Source organism: Lissotriton vulgaris, chromosome 1_1 (assembly GCF_964263255.1).
Source record: "Lissotriton vulgaris chromosome 1_1, aLisVul1.2, whole genome shotgun sequence".
Classification (NCBI taxonomy): domain Eukaryota; kingdom Metazoa; phylum Chordata; class Amphibia; order Caudata; family Salamandridae; genus Lissotriton; species Lissotriton vulgaris.
The window spans coordinates 2,050,290,874-2,050,312,705 of record NC_141685.1 but is presented as its reverse complement, the minus strand read 5'-3'; the positions used below and the strand labels follow the sequence as shown (position 1 = coordinate 2,050,312,705).

At 45.0% G+C, this 21,832-nt stretch overlaps 1 protein-coding gene across 1 annotated transcript in view; it reads left to right on the top strand.

The window, feature by feature from the left end:
• GOLT1B (golgi transport 1B) overlaps positions 1 to 21,832 on the top strand; it is a 120,512-nt gene that overhangs the window by 380 nt on the left and 98,300 nt on the right. The gene's annotated exons all lie outside the window — the stretch shown is intronic.

The following is a 21,832-nucleotide window of genomic DNA, read 5'->3' as shown; positions in this document are numbered from 1 at the left end:
ATGATCGGTGGAAATGAATCCCCAATAGTGCATGTGACATATTATAGACATACCATTTAACTAGGCGTTTCCCAATAGATTGAGTCTTGTAGCGGTATGTTCTGATGCTTTTTCTGAACTGAGCAAAATCTTATTTAAGATATGTTTTATTAAGTTTGTGACTTTTTGTATTCAATTCCTGGTATTTATCTAGCTCACATGCTGGCCGTGTTCCCGCACAGGCGCTAGGGCCACTGGAATTGTGCGAATTTGCTCCCGCCTTCCACATAATTATGGATTTGCTGTATTTGGTACATGATTTGCCAACCCTGCTGCATAGTTTGGGTCTCTCTAGCCACATAATCCCGGTGGCCCTGCCCATAGGTGGGGCGACCTTCAGGGTACTATTCGCTTCATATAGGTGTTTCCCCTTAGAGGTGGTGCATATAACAATCTTTCATAGTGCTGGTTTCTAATTTGTCACGCAATATTGTTTCTGTCTTCTGTGTATCGCATAGATGTTGAGTTAAGACGAGTATTTATTGACAGGAAATAAGTGGTCTTCAAACCAACGGGTGTTACTGTCTGCATTATTCTAACCTGTAATAAGTCCATGAAGTCGAGGTGTAGTATAAAGATGTATGCTTTATTGATGCAAGCATGGGTAGTACAGAACCAAATGTACAATATAGGTCTTCAGTACAGATCAGAGGGAGGCCCGGCAGGAGCAGCTTCTTTGCTGCTCAGCCCATCTCGAACTGACACTCACACACAGGCCTACCAGCATTCTATTACCTCAGCACACACATCAACATTCCACAGTACATCCCCACAGGCTGAGCAGCAAGGCAGAGAAGCAGGAAAGGTGCATTACACTAAAGACCTGCATACTACACACCTTCCCCCTTTAATGAACAGCAACAACAGAATTATGTAATAAGTAAACATAGTAAATGCATAAATAAACATAGATGTTTAAATGCTGCAAAGCATTTAGAGAAAAGACATACAAACATCCATAAGAGAAAAGATATTGCATTAATTAACAAAAATGACAGTACACGCCCCTGTCCCATTTTACGGAGAAATTAAAGAAAAGTAATAGTAAATGCAAGACGCTAAACAATAATTACAATAAAAGATAAATCTTGCAACAAAGGTCTGAAGAAGAAACCGAATAGTTCAAGAAATTCACAAAAATAAAGAAAAGAATATGAGAAAAATGGATATTTCTCACTATACGTGCAGCAAGTCTAAAACAATTAGCGCAAAAATGAGAAAGACAAGAAAAAATTCTCCCAAATAGGAGACACTAAGAAGGACTCTCATACTCACACACACAAGGAAAAGGTTGGTTGCAATCCAACACGTAATCCCTGGAGGAGGGAAACTAGAGAGAAGAAAAAGAGGTAAAAACTACTCCCTGTTGGATTTTGAAAATAAATTCAACATGACAGTAAATAAATGTGAAATCACGCACAGGTACCATGTAAAAAGTGAAAAACACACACCATCAGAAAATCAAAACAATAGATTCTAAACACAGTGTACAAACACAGCAGGTGATATTTCCACGCACAAATGAATATAACATAGCCAGTAGGCTTTCAAAATGTTTACCTCAAAGTGAGAAATCCACGTACCGGTTGGAGGTCACATAGCCAAAAGGCTATTACAACATAAACTTTGTAAAACAATATAGGTGACAAATCCACGTACCAGTGGAAAGCCACATAGCCTGTAGGCTATTACAACATAAAACTTTGACCACCTTACTACATAACCCCACTTTACTTTCCACTTTAACACTCCACAGACATGCACAGCTGCTTCCCACACACTGCACCAACACGTATAGCTATTAGCCCCACGATCCACGCATTCCTCTTACGCGCTAACCCTCCATATTCATCCTCAAGCATAACACCATACCCAGGAAATGGAAAAATAGTGGGGTGACTAATTAGCACTGACAATGAGCACCTCTCAAAGTGATATCCTGGGTTTGGCAGTGGAGGTGACGTCAAAGTCTTAGTATCTCACACTTTAAAGGGATGCAATTTGTTCTCTTTCGTGGGTTACCTTACGTCATACCTATACATTTAATGAAGGTAAAGCGTGCAGCTTTTTAGGTGGCTTTCAGCTGTTTCAACTGGTGCACACCAAGGCTGGGAATGTATTGTGTGCACACACATACATACACATTTGTCAAGAAGTGAGGTGTGTGCCTCATTTGCACTGAGGTATTTTGGAGGTGGCTTGGCTGCACCATTTAAGACTATTTGCAATGTAACTCAATGTCACGTGGAATTAATTCAGCCAGTACTGGCTTTTTAGATGACAGCACTCTGCATGTTGGATTATTGAGACCCTGCTGGCAAGGTTAAAAGCAAAAACAAATCCCAGAATACATACAACATGTTGTCTGCGGAAAAGTCAGGACTGTCTGTTATCATCATGATGCAGCCACTTGAAAGCGGTGTAAATAAAGTGCAGTTTGTAAATATTGCCCCCAACAAAAAAAACAGAATTGTTAAGTTTTTTTTTTCTGGTATAAAAAGTGAAAAAGGTTTCAGAGACCATACCAAAATTGGCCCTGCTCTTCAGCTTAATTTTTTGCACAAAAAGTTCATCCTCTTGTCTCTCATTAATATTTTTGACATCGGGACATGGTTTAAGTTGAACGATGTCACACGTTGGGCAGAGGAAATTGCACTGTAGAGGGAGGTAGTGCGGTGTGTCCGTCGCTAACGTATTGCGCCCCTCTGGTCGGAGATTGTTGATAAATGGGAATCCTCTGGGATTGCTGATGACCAGAGAGTTGACTGATGTGACATGACCCACCTGTGACAGGGAGCCTGACCTGGGCAGGGACAAGTGGGCAGAGAGACTGGAGATATGGACGGGGTGTACTATGAGACAAGTAGTGATCCAGGCGGGCTGCCATGTGCCCCACCCGCCATATCTACTTTTTAAGCCCCCCCACTCCTCCCTCTGCCTGGCTTCCCTCCCACTTTCCTTATTTTTCTGCAACTAACCTGGATTAAAAACCCCACAACGAGACTAAAGCATTTATAGACGCAGTTATAGTTTACAAGTAATGTTGAATGTTTATATTATTACTGTTTTAAGACCTATATTTCTTCTGACAATGTGACCACAACCCTGTCCCCTGTGGAAGACTGATTGCGCCTGAGTTGATGTGAATAGGAAGACAATATTTAGTGAAAAAGGGACTAGGTAATCACCTCACAGACTCGCAGATAATCTTTTGCTATCTTTGCATTTATATTGCAATTTATTATTTTTTGACAGTTTGGGTCCACAATAATTCCAGTATCCGTGCCGGATACACGAGGTATGGTGTTCCTTCTTCATGCTCATTGTGAAGATCCATTGAGGTTATTACCTAGCCCCTTTTTCTCTAAATATTGTCGTCTATTCACATTATCTACTTTTTTCTTTTCACTACTTCTATTGGAATACTTGGGTTTTGGTCCCTTTTTTCCTCTATATATATATATATTTTTTTTCTTGAATCATCGTTTCTGATTCCTTGTCATGCTTTCGGTGCGGATTATACATTTTATATGATCTATTGCAAATTCATGTGCATATTTCATTTTGTAGAAAATAAAGCGGACGCTCGTATACTTGAAGCCTTTGTCCTGAAGATAACCCCTAAAGTACTCGTGGGTCGAAACGCCGTCAACGCTTAAAACATGGCCTAAATAAGAGAGTACTCAATTATAGTATTATGTATTTTTGTACCTTGTTTTGTTGTGTTTTTTCTCTGCCATTGTTTGTTCAGTTAACACCTGTCAGTGTCCACATTTTTATCATTGTTTGTGTAACTGTATGAGCGCCATTATTAATGTTTATTTTTTGTTGAATTTACATTAAATATTATCTTTTGATATCATTTTGGTACATGGCTATTGCGAAATTTAAAATGTTGAATATTGTGGGGAGGATAACCTGCCCTCTAGACTATGCGCTCGGTAAACAACGAAACACGTAGGTTTCCTATCCAAGTTCGGTTTATTATGATTCAACCTTGTGGATTCTTCAATTCATTTTAAAGAACGAATTACAAACAAGAGTTCCTTGCGTGCATAATGTTGATCTTATGTCGCAATAATGGAGTTCATCATAATTTTACATCCACCCAATGCATTTCGGGGCTGTGAACCATGACCCTTCGTCAGGGGTCATTTGCCCACGTTTCAATTTATCAGGTTGAAAAGAATCACCACCAACGACGAAGACCTACAAATATCACTCAAGGAACAAACAGTAAAATACCAACACAGAGGTTACCCGCAAGACATTTTAGAAACTTTGCTCAGCAAAATTGAAAAACTCGACAGAGAAATCCTATTGCAAGAGAAAGAAATAATCCTTGGAAAGAAGACAGTATGCGTCATGAAATACTCTACAGATTCAACCAAAATCAAACGCATTATTAATATACATTGGCATTTAATCCAATCTGAACCGGATCTAAAAGATTTATACAGTGACAAAGTGACATTCGCATTTCAAAGATCAAAGAATTTGAAGGAACTATTGAACACACCCAAGAAAGAGAATGTTAATTGGAGAGGAATGTTAAAATGCCAAAATTGCATTCACTGCAACAATGTTATCACAGGAAAAATCTTCACCCATCCCACCAAAGGTTATCCCATAGAACCTCATCACACCAGCACTTGCGACACCACAAATTGCGTTCATGCAATCAAATGCCCCTGTGGCAAAGTATACGTTGGACAAACAGAACGCAAAATAAAAGTGCTTATTACTGAACATAAGAGCAGCATCCGACTTGTGAATATGAAATCCACCATAGCATGTCATTGGAAAGAAGCTGGGCATCAGATAGCTCAATTAAGAATTACGGTTCTCAAGACTATCCCACAACGCCAAGACATGGATCCCTTGAAACAAAGACTAAGAGCTGAATTTTACTGGATTAAAAAACTTAATTCTGCTCATCTAGTCAGGATGAATGATCGCGTAGAACACTCCTGCTTTCTATGACCCATCATTTAATCGCAGCATTGACTTTTGAACAACACTGGTCCCCTCCAGTATCTTATATTTCCATTTGTTAATTGTTTTTGATCTGCTACCATTTGAATTTGTATTTCTAATTACGATGCTCGTTGTGATTGTGTTTTCACACATTGTATGATCATTTTGGGCATCGTAGCCTTTTGCATGCAACTTTATCACCCTGGCACATCGAAACTTCCTTATTGTGAAGCGCCGATTCTCAGATCACGTGGTGGGTGCAATACTATTTTCCTGTCTTTCTATTGGGTAGATCTATCCTATCACGTGACCCGCAGTTCTCTTATCACAGCCGTTCTTGTTGAACTTCGCAAACTCTCCAGAGTTCACTGAGATGCGGCGTTGTCCGATCCTTTAGTAAGTGTTTATTTTTATTTATTTTCATTCACTTGTACCTTTTACTGAGATCACGACTTTCGTGATATACGTAATGCATGGTGACATTTATTTATTTATTTTTTATTTTTTTTTATTTTACAGATTTGTACAGCGCATAGCTGCCCGTGAGCGTCCCAGCGCTAGTGATAGATCAGCAGAGTTTGAGAGGGAAGATGGATTTAAGGAAACAACCAAGTCTTAAGTGCCTTACGAAAAGGAAGAAGGTTGGGCTAGGCTCGGAGGTCTGGAGGGAGTGCATTCCACTATTTGGACGCGTTGTATTAAAACAGTCGGCCTCCAGAGAGGGCTTTCCTAACTCTGGGCACTGCTGCCAAGTTTGAAAGCGAGGAACGAAGGGTTCTGATGGTTTTGTGGGGGACAATAAGGTCCTTTAGGATGGGTGGGGCCTTTCTGTGCAGAATTTTATGGGTGGTGCAGAGGGCTTTAAAATGCACCCTTTCTTGGATTGGCAGCCAATGCAGTGATTTGAGGGCTGGTTTGGCCGAGCAACGCTGTGTGTCCCTGTGAGAAGACGGGTGGCGGTGTTTTGCACAGTCTGGAGTTTTGCCAGCACCTTGTTAGGGGCCCCTAAATATAGGGCGTTGCCATAGTCCAATCGGGACATCACAAGGCCCTGAATCAATAATTTTTGGGATTTTGCAGGGAGCAGGGGGAGGATTTTTCTAGAGGTCCGTAAAAGACCATAACAGGTTCCGGCCGTTTTCCTCGCTTGAGCGGAAAAGTTGAGACCCTCGTCCAGCCAGATCCCTAAGCTCTTGATTTCATGCTTAGGGATAGGGGGCGTACCCATACAGGGAGGCCACAGGGACTCTGGGCGAAAGTGTGACTGGTTCCCCAGGACCATGATCTCGGTCTTTTCGCTATTGAGCCTAAGGTGTGACTTATCCATCCATTTTGTTATGTCACTAAGACAGGTGTAGAGGTCAGTGGGAGAATGGTCCGGCTGATTAAGGGATACCACCATTTGGGTGTCGTCCGCATAGGTTAAAAGCTTAATCCCAAATGGGGCGACAATCTTCTCGAGGGGGGACATGTATACATTAAAAAGCGTCGGACTCAGGGATGAGCCCTGAGGGGGACTCCGCAGTGGATAGGTGTTGATTTGTAGGTGAAATTACCATCCGTAACCTGAAAGGAACGATCCCTCAAAAAGGATTCCAGCCAGGATAGGGCAGGCCCTGAGATATTCAACTTCTTAAGCCTGTGGACCAGTGTGGAGTGGTTGACGGTGTCGAAGGCTGTACTGAGGTCCAGGAGGATCACTGCCACTGATCCTCCTGAGTCGATGATCTTTCTTGCCTCTTCAACCACCGCCAGCATTGCAGTCTCCGTACTCTGGCCTGGTCTAAAGCCAGTCTGTGAGGGTTTAAGAAGGCCATTGGCTTCCAGGTAGTTGGAAAGTTGACGATTTATATATTTTTCAGCGATCTTGCTGATGCCTGGTAGGAGGTAGATCGGTCAAAAATTGCATAGGTCCAGGGGATCTAGTTGTGCTTTTTTGATCAGTGCCTTAATAATTGCCTTTTTCCAGCTAGGTGGAACAATACCATGGGAAAGCGAAATGTTGATCAAATTCACCATGAGAGGCAGGATGGTTGGGACGACTGATTTTAAGATGTTAAAGGGTGCGGGGTCCAATGGGGATCCACTTTTTATTGATTGCAATATTGGGGATAGCGTCTCTACTGTCGTGGGGGGGAACCGATTCAGCTGGGGCTCCAGAGTTTGGAGTGCAGATCTGGGTAAATAATGAGGGGGTGAATTGTCCGGTAATTGTGAGGGGAGGGAATTAAGAATTTTTTTGATCTTAGAATCAAAAAACTCGGCTAGTTCATTGCACCGGCTGATCGAGGGTTCCACAGGGGAAGGAAGATCCGGGGTTTTTAAGAGTTGTTTTGCAATTTGGAAGGTCTCCCTAGAAGAATTGGCAGATAGCCTAATTTTTTCTTCAAAGTAGTTGGATTGTGCCGCTTTGAGGATTTTTTTGTATTTAAGGATCATGAGCTTTTTGGTGGGGTCAAAGTTTTTTCTCCATTCTCTTTCAGTTTTTTTGCAGAGCTTTTTTACGAGGCGTACTTCCTCGGTGAACCAGGGCGAGGTGATTTTATCTTGTGGTTTGCAGGTGATTTTTTTCGGGAGGGTTTTATCTAGTGTCTCTCTAATCCATTTAGAGAACACTGCGTCGGCTAAAGCAGGATCCGGGACCAATGATGGAGGGGAAAGCTCCAAGTTATACTTCCATTTCTCTGGGTCTAATTTAGCCCAGGAACGTGTAGGTTTGCTGGATGGTGGTTTTGGGGTGGGCATGGATGGGAAGTTGCCAGTTCAGCATTATTAGGAAGTGATCAGACCATGGTATCGGGGAAGGATCTAGGATTGTAAGGTTAGTGATATAGGAAAAGATAGGGTCAAAAAGGTGTCCTAGCATATGGGTGGGACTCCGATTTTCCAGTTTAAGCTGGTGAGTTTCAAGGTCTAGGAGCAGATCAGAAGCTAGTTTGTCTTCACTCTTATCGAAGTGGATATTAAGATCCTCTAAAATCATAAAGCTAGAGTGGGTGGCGGCCAATATGCATGACTGTTTCAGGAGTGAACTACAGAAATGTCCTATTGGTCCCGGTGGGCGTGAGATAAGAAGTCCCGAGAGAGATTTACATGGGGAGACTTGAATCATAAATAGAACATTTTCGCAGTCAGAGAGTGGACTGCCCTGAAGACGGCAGGACAGATGGTTCCTATAAATAATGGCGATTCCCCCTCATTTTCCTTTTGGTCGATCTAAATGCTGAATGAGGTAGCCTGGTGGGAGAGATTTACAAATATCAGGATCTGAGTCGGTCCTAACCAAGTTTCTGTTAGGGAGAGGATTTCCAACTGGAGGTCATCTAGGATATGGTAAATTTCTTCGGCGTGTTTAGGGAGCGATCTGCAGTTGACTAGGGCCATGCGAAATGAGACTGAGATATCTCGACAAGGCCCATCTGACTTAAACCTGTAAGGGCAGTAGAGGCAGTGGGTGGAGAAACTATCCCCTGACATGGAGTGTAGGCAGTGGGTTGCTACATTCTGCTTCATATGCATTAGGGCGTCTCTAGAGTATTTGAGTGGGGCCTGATATAATCCTCCCATAGTGTCGAGCTATGAGCTCTGCCTAGCGCAGACAAGCTTACCTCTGGAGCACCTCCGGCGCGCCATCGTCGCGCCCGCTGCGCTCGTCCGCAGCGCGGCCGAGGTGGGGGGGCATTTTGTAGTGCTGGGGCTAATCGCTCTAAACACTAGCCCGCTGAGCCTGCGGTACGCCCAATATGGCGCCTGAAGAGAGATTGGTCGAGCCTAGTCCCGCGTTCCAGAGGCCCTTAATCGGCTACTGGGAACAGCGTGGACTGTCTGGGCGTGTAGAGGAGGAGGTAGGGGCAGAGCGTTATTTTTAAAATTCCATCGCAACAGCCCAGCGTTCAATGAATGTTATTAAAAAATGCCACACAGTGAAAGTTTAAAACCACAGAAATTTAGAATTACGATCGACTAATGGTGCAAATTAAATGAGGTGAGAAGATAATTTGACACGCAACTAGATTTACGATCTACTAAATGGTGGAGGTAAAATAAAATACAACAAGTACACAGAAATGCGTTCTCTAACTCCCGGCTTCCGCCTCAAGAGTCTACTCACTATCACCGCGTTGCAGATGCTTCAGCATACCAGTCTGTCTATCTTTCATCCCTCGTGTCTTTGACTTCCACGCACGTATCAATAGTTCATGTTATCCGGTGCACTTATCGACATTCATTTTGTTCACGAGCAACACTAACGTCATGTTTTTAGTTTACCCAGTCGGAGAGTCAACGGTAGCACGTTTCTTCACGAGCACGATTCACTTATGCTAATACAGTGTACATATCGACGGAGTAACTAATATGGTCCTGTTTTACCCCTTGTTTCAGACCCCTGACGAAGGGTCATGGTTCACAGACCCGAAATGCATTGGGTGGATGTAAAATTATGATGAACTCCATTATTGCGACATAAGATCAACATTATGCACGCAAGGAACTATTGTTTGTAATTCGTTCTTTAAAATGAATTGAAGAATCCACAAGGTTGAATCATAATAAACCGAACTTGGATAAGAAACCTACGTGTTTCGTTGTTTACCGAGCGCATAGTCTAGAGGGCAGGTTATCCTACCCACAATATTCGACATTTTCGTTTTAAGGCACGGCCTGACTACGTGCGACGACTAGAGCGCCTTCCTGATTAATCCATAAGCACAGCAAAACCAGTTCATAATCAAAGCGAGTGCACAGGGATAACAAACTCTCTTATTGCGAAATTTAGTCAGCACTGGGTCTTTCCTCTGTTTGATTATCTTCTGTGTATATATTACTTTATTTGGTATTTTTGCTCATGATCCGTTGTTTGGAAGAGAGCATATATTACCCCAGGTTCTTGTTCTAGGGTTGCCCCTGTTGTTTGTAAATCATTTCTACATATTGGGTCCAATAGGCAAGTGCGAGTTTTTTTCTCACCCCGGCAATATTCCATGACAGAAGGGTGAGTTTAGTTGCGTGATCTCTAGTACCTAGAACTACAGGGTTTACACCCTCTTTCATATCTCCTCCCTGAGATCCAGTCCGGTGTCCCGCGGGACTGCCCCCTCACTGTGGCCACTGAATGCGGTCAGGCACCCTTCGCCAGTCACAGTGCACAGGGCAGTGGCTAAAGGTAAGGTTGAAGCATCTGGGTAGGTGGTCTCAAGAGTATAGGAGATAAAAGTGGAAAGATCTGGTATGGAGCCTGATGAAGAAGTTTGGTATGCAAGTCAATAATTTACATCTTGAATCGATCCAGGGCTCTGCTGGTGTACCAGGCTGTGAGTAGTTGGCAACAGTGGGCGCGTTAATGGGCGATATTTAATCTGTATATCCGTGTGAGTAAAAGGATTGAACCTAGCTTCTAGTGCGGTTAAAGCATGGGCAATGTTCGCATCACCAAAAGCAGCTCTATACAGTCTGTCAAGGAACTAACTCCATTAATTCTTTTGACCCGATAGATGTCCGCTCTGATTATTGAATGACACCCCCTCATGGCATATCCAATGTATACTTTTATTGATAAGGGAGTCTTTGTTTTTATGACACTGTGGGTGGCGATAATCTGGGAACCTTGGTCAGAAAAATTCTCTTGTGTGGCCCTTGTGGTGTGACTCGTCTGCCTGGTATGACTCGACGGAAGCGAGCATCAATGAGGGGAGGGATTGGGAGACCACTAGTTGACAACAGCCCTGGTGTACGACTCCAGACGGTGTTAACATACAACGTAATATTCCTAGGCATAGGGTCAGAGGGAATCTTGCGGGTGGGGTTTATAACCAATCCTGAAGTTGGAGCTATCGGGCTATCAGGAGTAACGGTGTGGGTCAAAGATTTTACAGGAGGCTGCTTAAATAGTTGGGCTTCAGTAACACCTTTGTTTATTAACAATTTCATTTGATCCGTTAGCTCTTGGACTGCCTTTTTTCAGAAAGTCTACCTCAGAACAACTATAATCTTGAGTATATCTTAGTGAATCTTGACCCTTCAGGACCTGATCCGTGCTGGCATTCTCGCGTATGGACCGTGCTGAAGTGTTTTGGGGCCCTAAGTTGATTCTCAATTCCTGACTCCCATCATCTAGGCTGTGGGACTTACCTAGGCCCATCCCCACTGCCACCGGGGGCTCCTGCATGAGCTGGAGTGGGAGAAATCTATTAGAAAGGGTAAGATCAGTAGCTACACTAGGAACAACTAAAGCGTTGTCCAGAACCCTAGCAGGGAGTTCGGAACTTATCACCTCCTCTACCTCTTCTGCAACATCGTTTGGAATGTGAGACACTAATGAATGGTTGGGAAAACAGTTTTTTGCACTGCACGTTTTAGGCTTTCTAAACCTAGGTGGAATGCTTTAAGGCTGGCATGACTTTGCATTATTAGAGTTATTTGGTGAGCAGGGGGGGCAAGGGGTCAAATGTAAGGCGGCTGTTAAAATATCTTCGCATTCACAAGAAAATTGTCTATGTGATCAAGAACGCAGTTAAACTTTCTTCAGACTTGCGTACTTTACTGGTTTTTGTTAGATTTTAGTTTCAGTTGTACTACTCCTTCCCCATTTTCTAAGTCTCTTGACTTACTTTTCCCCATGATGATTTGTGGGGCTGTATATGTTACAAATCTAGAGTGTTGCCAGATGTACTCCCCCGAGCCCTTACTTGCTAGGAATTAAAGCTAATATACCCAGCATGCAACCTAGGGAGCACAAAGATTACAACTGAAAAGACCAGCAGGAGCTACTGCAACTGGCCACCGTTTGTGTGTCTCTATACCCTCTCAATAAAATGTCAGTTCTATGTTATGTCTGTAATAAAATAAAGGCATGGGTTGGTAGTTATACGGAAAGTAGACAACAAGCTAGCATCAAACAGCCCAAGGAACCCAAAAAACAACCCAAATGAGCCAAGACAAGGCGTTCAACTGTTATAGCAGCTAAAGGGGCCAAAATAAAGTCAAAGTTAGTCAAAATAGTTTGAACTCGCAGGAGGTGGCCCGCAAATCAAATGGGGTGCCCTGCCTCTTCCTGGCAATGACGGGCCCACCGTTGGCTGGGCGCGGCCCCCACAGCACGTCGGGCATTCCCTCCTCCAGGCAGAGAGCAAGGCTTCCTGCGGCTTGGAGTCCCCCACTGCTCCCGTGGTGATGCCTATTTCTCCGCTGGTGTCCCTCCTTATTTTTCCGCAACTGACATTGATTAAAGACTCCACAATGAGGCTTAGGCATGTATAGTTTACAAGTAATGCAGAATGTTTATATTATTACTGTTTTAAGACATATTTATTCTGACAATGTGACTACACCCCTATTCCCTGTTAAAGATTGATTGCTCCTGATTTCACTTTTAGGTTTTCGACACCTTTCATAAGTGTCTAAAACATTCTGTGTCAGCATACTTACTTAAATGCTGATAAACAGAACTGTTAAAAAAAGCAGGGCATGGTTTGTGCGGAAATTAGGGGAGAGAGCAGAGGTAACATGGAAATGCAGCTGCTTGCCTTCCAGTGCTAAGGTGCTCACATTGACACTCCTGGAAACAAAGCACCCTATTTGCATTATTCGCCATAAGTTGGCAGGGTATGCTCAGACGTGAGTCCCTTGCTCACTTTGCCACTGGATTCAAGCAAGCCTGCCTGAAGACGGCTGTAATGCCAGAAACTGGTCCTAGGAAGCTTGTTTCCGGTCCATGGAAGGCATGGCTTGGCAGTTCGGGCTGGACTGTTCCCATGAGGCACAGGGCCAGACTGATTTGCATATGGCCATGTCTGAACTGGGGTGGCCGAGTGGGCTAAAGAACGGTGATGGATTAAACCCAGATCTGTTGACTGGGTGTGAGTGTTTGATTGGTTCAGATGCTCCATCCATCACCACCCCCTTTTGTACCGCTTTCTTCGCCATAAGTTGGCAGGGTATGCTCAGACGTGACTCCCTTGCTCACTTTGCCACTGGATTCAAGCAAGCCTGTCTGAAGACGGCTGTAATGCCAGAAACCGGTCCTAGGAAGCTTGTTTCCGGTCCAGGGAAGGCATGGCTTGGCAGTTCGGGCTGGACTGTTCCCATGAGGCACAGGGTCAGACTGATTTGCATATCACCATGTCTGAACTGGGGTGGCAGAGTGGGCTAAAGAACGGTGATGAATTAAACCCAGATCTGTTGACTGGGTGTGAGTGTTTGATTGGTTCAGATGCTCCGAGAGCAGGACAGCCCATTGAGGAGGTAGCGGAGGGCATCTCCTTCTGCTGTAGACCTTGCCATACCAGGCCTCCAATGTGGGGGGAAGGGGGGGGGGGGGAGCAAGTTTAGAGTGAGAGGGCTTTTGGCTCGGAGAAGTGTTAGGGAGGCAAAGCACGAACGTACTTTGTGAGGTCTACGTCGCTTTAAGATATCGAGCAAGGATGCCTCCTATGTGTGGATATCCGAAAGTTCTGTAATCTGAAGGAGAATTTCTTGTACCATGACCCAATAATGGTGTGAGGATGGACAGGAGCAAATCATGTGTTATAGATCCATGCCCAAGGTGTGACATCTAGGAGATTAAGCATCTGCATGGGGGAAAATGCTATTGATTTCGGCCGGTGTGAGATATGCTCGGTGTAGCATAAAAAATTGTAAGTTCTTAAAGCAAGAATTGCTTGATACTTGTCGTAGAAACTTTAAGGCTAATTCCCATTTCTTATCATAGAGTGCACGTCCGAACTCTCCCTCCCATTTGTGTCGAAGTGCTTCTAGGGAAGGCTCACATGTTTAGACCTCAAAAACCAAACAAGGGCTTTGACTCACCTCAGTAAGGCAGAGTCTATATACTTAAATAATCAAAACAAAACACCAATACTGAGTTCTACTATAGACAAAAGCTATTGCAAATGGCTAAAAACCAATAAATTATTAGCCATGTATTGGATTCAATCCATCGTCATTTATTTCTTTTTCAAAAACTTCCAAAGAACACAAAATACAAATTGTTTTATTAACTGACACCTACAATTTTAAGAAGACAGACATACACAAAGAAATTGCCATATAATACATCCCATTCAAACAGCCTCTTTCGAAACCTGACTCAACTCATACTCATATTGACCATCAACCTTCAAGCACAAAAAACAAATTGGGCCTATGTCAAAACACCTCAGTCAGTGGATATAGTTTCAAAATTCTTCCCCTATTTCCAATACTGAATATACATTTCTACTCAGGATGTTAATGCATACAAAGTTATTTGACATAGGATACCACAATAATTCAGTATTGGCGTTTTGTTTTGAATATTTAAACACATGTTAGACCTGGCATCTTTTGGCAGGTTTCTCCAATCTTTTTGCTTTCTGGCCTCCTGTTTTTGATGGTACATTGTACTTCATTTTGCTGGTTTAGTGATTCAGCACACTTTCTCACTGCTGTTCAGTGTTAAAGTGCAAGTGCTCCTACTGTGCTCCTACTGTAAATTGTGTTTATGGATTGATGGTTTCATGTTTGGCTTATGTGATTTACTGATAAGCCCCTAGTAAAGTGCACAAGGTGTGCAATGGCCTGTAAATCAAATGCTACTAGTGGGTTTGCAGCACTGATTGTGCCCCCCACATGACTAGCCCTGTAAAGGTATCTCAGACCTGCTACTGCAGTGTCTGCACTCAGTTTTACACTGCCACGTCGACCTGGCAAGTGCACCTACTTGCCAGGCCCAAACCTTCCCTTTTCTTACATGTAAGGCCCCCCTCAGGTAGACAGAAGGTTCTCCTCTGGGCAGGGTGCAGTGTATGTGAAAGGTAGGACATGTCCTGGTGTGTGAGACATTTCCTGATAGTGAAATACTGTGTATTTTGTTTTTCACTTATTGCCGGGCTAGCTGTCCTATAGGCTAACAGGGAAGTTGCTTTTTAACATCTTACAAATATAACTTTCCATTGGGGACAAGATAGAGGAATGGAGTTTGGGTTCTCTAAACTCAGAATTTAGGAACACATCTTTTAGTAAAGATGGTTTTTAGATTGTGTGTTTGGATATGCCACGTTGAGAAAGTAGGAATTTTCTTGCTTAGCCATCCTATGTGCCTCAGCTGGGTTCTGTATTGACTGTCTGGTTTTAGAGTGCAAGGAGCTGGGGATGTACATTCACTGCAGATGGTGGTCTGTCCTGCCTTTCCTGGATGACTCAGAGCTGAGCTGAAAAGGCCTGGGCTGCATTTAGAGTAATGGGAGGAGTATTCCTCGCACCTGAATAGGCCCTGTCTCCTGTGCACATGCTGTCTCCACCTCCTGCCAGGAAGCTGGACCAGAGAGGACAGAACTGGTTTGGACTTAAATGTGAGACTTTTTGCCACAAAAGAACAAAGGGAAAGGTGGTATAAATATGGGGACTCAGACCCCAGAACTCTAGAACTCTTAGGATCGGGGAACCTTCCAAGAAGAAGAGCCGGGGAAGCTGTGAGGAGAGACTACCACTTTGCTGTGTTGGCCTAGGGTGGCTGCTTCTGTCTTGGGCTGGAAAAGGACTGAACATAACTTTCTGTACCTAGACTTCACCTGCTTCTGAGTACCCCGTGTTCTGTTTGCCACAAAGGGAAACCGCAAACCATCGCCGTCACCAAGACCTGAAGGCACCGCAGAGGGCACCGTCACATCTTGCACCGCAACCCTCCTCTCACCAACTACGACGTGTGGCACCGAGCCGCTGCTTGCACTGTGACCTGTTGGCACCGCACTTTGCACCGCCTCGCTTCACACGCCGCCCTGGTCTCCCCAACGACAACCCTGCCAGCTGACAATGCCGCCACTGTCTGCACCGCGGTTTGGGGGTCCGCTCGTAAGTTACACGGAGCACCACCCATCCCACAATAGTCTTGGCTCATCGACCTCTGATCCTCGATGGACGCAGTTGCTTGGACCGCCCCACTTCACACCGCAGCTCTGGTTCCACCAATGCTGCTATGCGACTGCCACTGAGTCGCTGCCTGCACCGTGACCTCAGAGCACTGCACGCTACACCGTAGCCTTGACACCCGCCACAGCCGGCCTGCACCGTCGCGCACAGCACAGCCTCGACACCCGCCACAGCCGGCCTGCACCATTGCTGTCGGCCAAAACAAAAGCTACTGTTTAAGGGTCTTCCGATACAGCAGCTGGGCAGCACCGAGCGGTCAGCCGAAACCATGGGATTTGTTGGTCCACACCGCAGTGGTAGCCTAGGATGGAGCTTTCCACTTTAAGGAACTATTTCTGAAGTCTATTTTTGCAATATTGATGTTTTTAAGAACTGTATGTTGGAGTTTTATCTTTTTGGTCTTGTTTTACACAGTAAATACTTGTTTATTTTCCTCTAACTGGTGTGGTGTCCTTTTGTGGTGTTTTCACTGTATTACTGTTGGTTATGTGCAAATGCTTTACATACTGCATCTGAGACGAGCCTGACTGCTCGTTCCAAGCTACCAAGGGGGTGAGCACAGGTTATTTTAGAAGTTTATCCCCCTTAACCTGACTAATAAGAAGGGTCCCTACTTGGACATGGTAACAACCTGCCAGATAGAGATCCCCATTTCTTAACAGCAGCTAGTTCATGTATTGCTTTATACAGCCAGGTGATTAAATGACACCCAGAACCCATGGTAAGGATCATCTGCAGGCACAGTTACCTCTGCATTCTACAGGATGGGATATGAGTCAGGCGGCGGTGTAAGAGCAACTGTCTAGGAGGTAAACCATTCTCAGTTGTCAGCCAATCAAAGGTAAACAAGCATTAGCATAGCCACTAGGTCTCACTTTTGGGACCTTATAAGTATTTAGTTATGCAGCACAATATCCTTTGTGCAACAACATCAACTGTTGCATGGCTAAACACTTATAAGGTCCCAAAGGTGAGACCTATTGGCTATGCCAATGCGTGCTGTTTGAAGAATCTTGTCACCCAATTCATAAGTAAACACCATACACAATGTGTTTATACAATAGCACCACACCCAGACAGAGCCTCTCTCAGTCTGGCAGTGTCCCCAGGGTCAGAAGGGTCTTCAACCCATGCTGTCTGCTCTGGACATCATGCTTGGTGACTGCAGCGCTCTCATGCTAAAAAAATAAATCTATAAATATTAAAGGATTTATGTAGTCATGTGCAGGCGCCCAGACTAACAGTGTGTTTAAAAAAAAAAGAGCCTGCAGCATGCTGAATTGGTTCCTATAGGTGATCTTCCTAATAATAGCTGACCGGCGTCCTCCCTCCATTCCCACCTAAACCCAGAAGCCTCTCTTCATCCGCTAAGGAAGTAGTGACAAATGGCTGGGCTTCAGTGCGTGATAATGAGGCCCCAGCGGGAACTACCAGGGGTAGCGGCACAGCCCAGCCCCTGTCCAGTGACCAGAACAAATGCAGCACTTGATGGTCTGCAGTGAGGTGAGCGTGGCGAGCTTCACCTTGGGAGCTCCTCTGGGGGACGTGGGAGGGAAGAAAGGAGCACATGGAAAAGGAGAACGGCAGACAGTTGTCTACGAGAAGAAAATCGGGAGAAGAGGTAATGATCAAGGCCATAGGAAAACTGGGGGGCATGGGCGAAGGGTGTCGGGCGCAGGCGAGAGTGTCTGGTAAAAACGGAGGCGAGCACCAAGAAGGGAGAATGTACAAAGTGTGCAGGAATAAAAGAGAGAGAAGGGACAACGAACCGCAGAACAAAATGCAAGGGTAAGAGAAGGTGAGATGGTGAAGCAGAAACCTGAAGCGATGTTCTGAGGGGAGCCCCCTGAGATCAGAAATAGTAGAGAAGTGGATAGAGGGAAAGTGCGCATAGAACGGGAGTGAAGTAATGAGGAAAGTGAAAAAATGTGTATGCAAAGAGGTGTGGGCGTAATCGAGAAGAAAAGGTAAAGCGATTGTATTGAGTCAGTAAGCAGAAACAAAGAGAAAATGAGTGATGAATTAAGTGAAAGAAATGTATGGATAAAAGAGGAGCACGAAGAGAAGTGGGGGCGAGAGGGTAGAAAGAAAAGAGAAAGATGAGGGTGTAGGCGGGAGAAACAAGAAGATAAGGAAACAGGAGTAAAGGGAGGCAAACGTGTGGGCAGTATAGAGAGGCGGGGGGAGTGGAGGCCAGCAGAGTGACGCGATCTGTGGTGGGGAAGGGGGAGGGAATTGAAGCGCAAGCAAAGTGGAGAGAGGCACGCAAGGCTTAATGAGCCTTGACCGAAACCCAGATGGCGGCTGCGCGCGTGAACGCAAGCTTGAAGCCTGCAAAAGCCTCAAGTAGCACTTTCAAAAAGCCGGTCACTAAATTTCTCGCAGTGCAGCGCGCATGCGCTGGCTCAGCGAGACCTAAAAATTGCCCATCTTGCAAGAGGTCTCCTGTTGTGTGAATCGAGCAAGTGGTGCAGGGAGCTAGGCCACGCCTGTAGTCCCGTCAGGGGAAGGGCGTGAATGCGTGACCTGCAGATGCGAGCCATAGCCACTTGTATAGGTGGAGAAGAGGAAAATGATATTTGCGGTAGAAGAAGATATCGAATAGCCTGGGAAGTCATCATTTCGTCTGAACTGCAGGTCTCTCCTAGGCATCTAACGTTAGTCCAGCGTGCAATCCATTTGTAGTTGTTCTGCGAGGTAATATGCCTCAAATGATGGGGCCCATAAGCCACCCCGTTCTATCAGGAGCTGCATTTTGCGGAGTGCCACATGAGATTGCCCACTTCCCCAGATAAGAGTGCCCAGCAATGAATTGAGCTCTAGGAAGGAAGAGTGAGGGGAGATCACAGGAAGATTGACAAAATAATAGACTAAGCAAGGTAATATAATCATTTTCGCTGGGGCTATTTTCCCTATCGGGGCAAGAGGCAGTGAGTGCCAGAATTGCATTTGTGATTTAATTCCCTGTAGTGCCTCCTGGAGATTACCGACGAATATATCCAAAGGAGTGTGGTAAAGCCAGATCCCCCAAACAGCGGGCTGCATCCTGCCAACACAGCGGTACAGAGCCCGATGAAATGGACTGAGTGGCTGGTCAGGGTGAAGAGGATATAACACAGATTTGTCCCAATTGACACAAAGCCCTGCAGTCTCCTTAAACTCATAGAGTAAGGTACGTAAGGGGTTAAAGTCACATGTAATGTCTTGCACATAAAGTAGGAGCTCATCAGCGTACATAGATATCACATGCGTTCTGTCGTGCATGGGTATCCCCAGTTTGCACCCTCTTTCCGTAAGCGAATAGCCAGTGGTTCCACAGCAAGGGTGAAGAGCAGTGGAGAGAGGGGACAGCCCTGTCGAGTTTCCCTACCCACAGGAAATGATGCAGTGATGAGGCATCCCTACTTGACTCTGGACGATGGGTTAGTGTATAGAAGTCGCGTATATGCAAGGAGTTTGGTGCCAACCACAAATCTAGTCCGTCTGGAATAGATAATTCCATGTTAGCGAATCAAAGGCTTTTTCCAAATCTAGAATTAGACAAGCATCTCTAGGATAAAGCCCTCTAACTGTGTCTTGTATATGGAAAAGTCATCTTATGTTCTGAAAAGTGCAGCGGCCTGGGACAAATCAGTTTTGGTCCGCATGCATGAGGTTCGGTAGTACCTGGGCATAATGATCCGCTAATATCTTACCTAAGATTTTATAATCCATATACCCAGTTTGGCCATTGGTCGATATTATATTGTATTGTATTGTAATTGCATTTATATAGCGCTTACTACCTCTGACAAGGCGTCAAAACGCTTTTTCGGCGGGTAGCACACTACTCCGGGACCCACAGAGGATTAGTTTTGAATTAGTATAGTGAAACATGCAAGTACATTTTAAGTGGTGGATAGGTTAGTCAGTTATTTGGATTTGGAATGATAGCAGAAGGATAGAGTAGGACACAGGTTAGTATTTATTTATTTATCGCTCGCTTGTTGACGCATGCTATTCAGGGAGCCTATAAAGGATTAGTGGTGAATTAATATGGTGAAATATGAGGTAATTTCAGTGGTGGATATTAGTCTGTTTCTTGGAGTGAGAAGGATAGCTGATGGATAAAAGGGGGAGAAAGATTTGCATTCATATAGCACTTGTTACCCCTGATGGGTGTTGAAGCGCTTTTTTGGCGAGTAGCACGCCACTCCGGAACCCATAAAGGATTAGTGTTGAAAATTAGTATAGTATAAATATGAAGTAATTTGAGTAGTAGATATGTTATTCAGTTATTTGGGCAGTATATTAGTATAGTTGAATGTGGAACATGGAATTCGAGAAGTGAACATGTTAGTCTGTTAATTTTGATAGAAAAAGGATAGTGGAGGGATAAAAGAGTGAAAGATTTTTTTTTTTTAGGAGAAAAAGGGCAGCATTTCTGGCCCTAGTCCCGACCAATCTCGAACAGTCCCAAACAGGCAACTACGAATGAATGAATGAATAAAATATTTAATAAAGCGTACGATGGCCGAGCGGCTTCCTGGCGCTGGGGACCTGATCAGAACTCAACAGAGGGGACCCAGGGAGAATTAAGAGGGGAATGCCTGAGAGAAAAGAAAGGTTTTAAGGGCTTTGCGGAAGTGAGTGTAGATGGGAATGGAGCGGATGGAAAGAGGAAGGCTATTCCAGAACTGGGGGGCCAGGACTTTGAATCGAGTGCCCCCTGTTCTGGATTTACGGAAGCGAGGGATATGAAGAAGAGAAAGAGAAGAGGAGCGAAGAGTGCGGACAAAAACATGAGAAGAAACAAGACAGGTGATGAACAGGGGCGCAGAGCGGGAATGAGCCCGGAAAGCTAGACAGGCCAGTTTGAAAAAGGATCTGAAGCGAACAGGGAGCCAGTGAAGTGATTTGAGAACCGGGGTGATGTGAGAAGATTTAGGGAAGGAAAGGATGAGACGAGCAGCTTGATTTTGGATGGCCTGTAGACGGCGGGATTCGTAAGCAGGTATGCCCACGTACAGGCTGTTCCCATAGTCAAGGCGGGAGATGACAAGGGCCATGACTATGGATTTAAGTGCATCGGTAGAAAAAAAACGTGAAATTTTCCGAATTAAACGAAGAGAAAGGAAACAAGAGGACACCACGGAACTGATCTGACTGTGCATAGATAGGTTATGACTGACCGTAATCCCAAGAGTGCGGACAGAGGAAGCAGGCACCGGGGGGGGGACCAAAAGAAAGGGGCCAGTGTGCAGGGGACCAAGGGTTGGAAGGACCACCAGTGAGAACAAGTTCCGTCTTATCTGGATTGAGCTTCAGATGGTTGGCGCTCATGCAGTCAGAAATGAAAATTAAAGTGGAACAGAACTTGGAAAGGGAATCAGGAGTAGAAGAAAGATCAAAGACGAGCTGGAGGTCATCTCCGTAGTTGTACACAGAGACCCCCAGCTCAAGAAGAGAGGTGATGAGGGGATGAATATAGAGATTGAAAAGAAGAGGGGAAAGAGAAGAGCCTTGGGGAACGCCACAAGTGACTGAGCGGAGTGGAGCAGAAAAGCCGGGGAGATGAACTGCCTGGGACCTGTCCCGAAGGAAGGACGCCAGCCAGGAAAAGGCCGCACCCCGAATGCCCGCTGCGCTGACACGGTCGAGAAGGATGGAGTGATCAACCGTGTCAAACGCAGCGGACAGGTCGAGGAGGACCAAGGCTTGGGGGAGATTAGAGTCGGCTTTCCCCTTGAGCTCGTCCAAGACTGCGAGGACTACCATCTCCGTAGAGTGGCCCGGGCGGAATCCTGCTTGATGGGATGCAAGAAGGCCACTCTCCTCTATATAAGTTGAGAGGCAGCAAGTGACATGGGCTTCAAGGATCTTGCCGAGGTAGGGAAGAAGAGAAATGGGTCGGAAATTGGAAGGAAGGGAA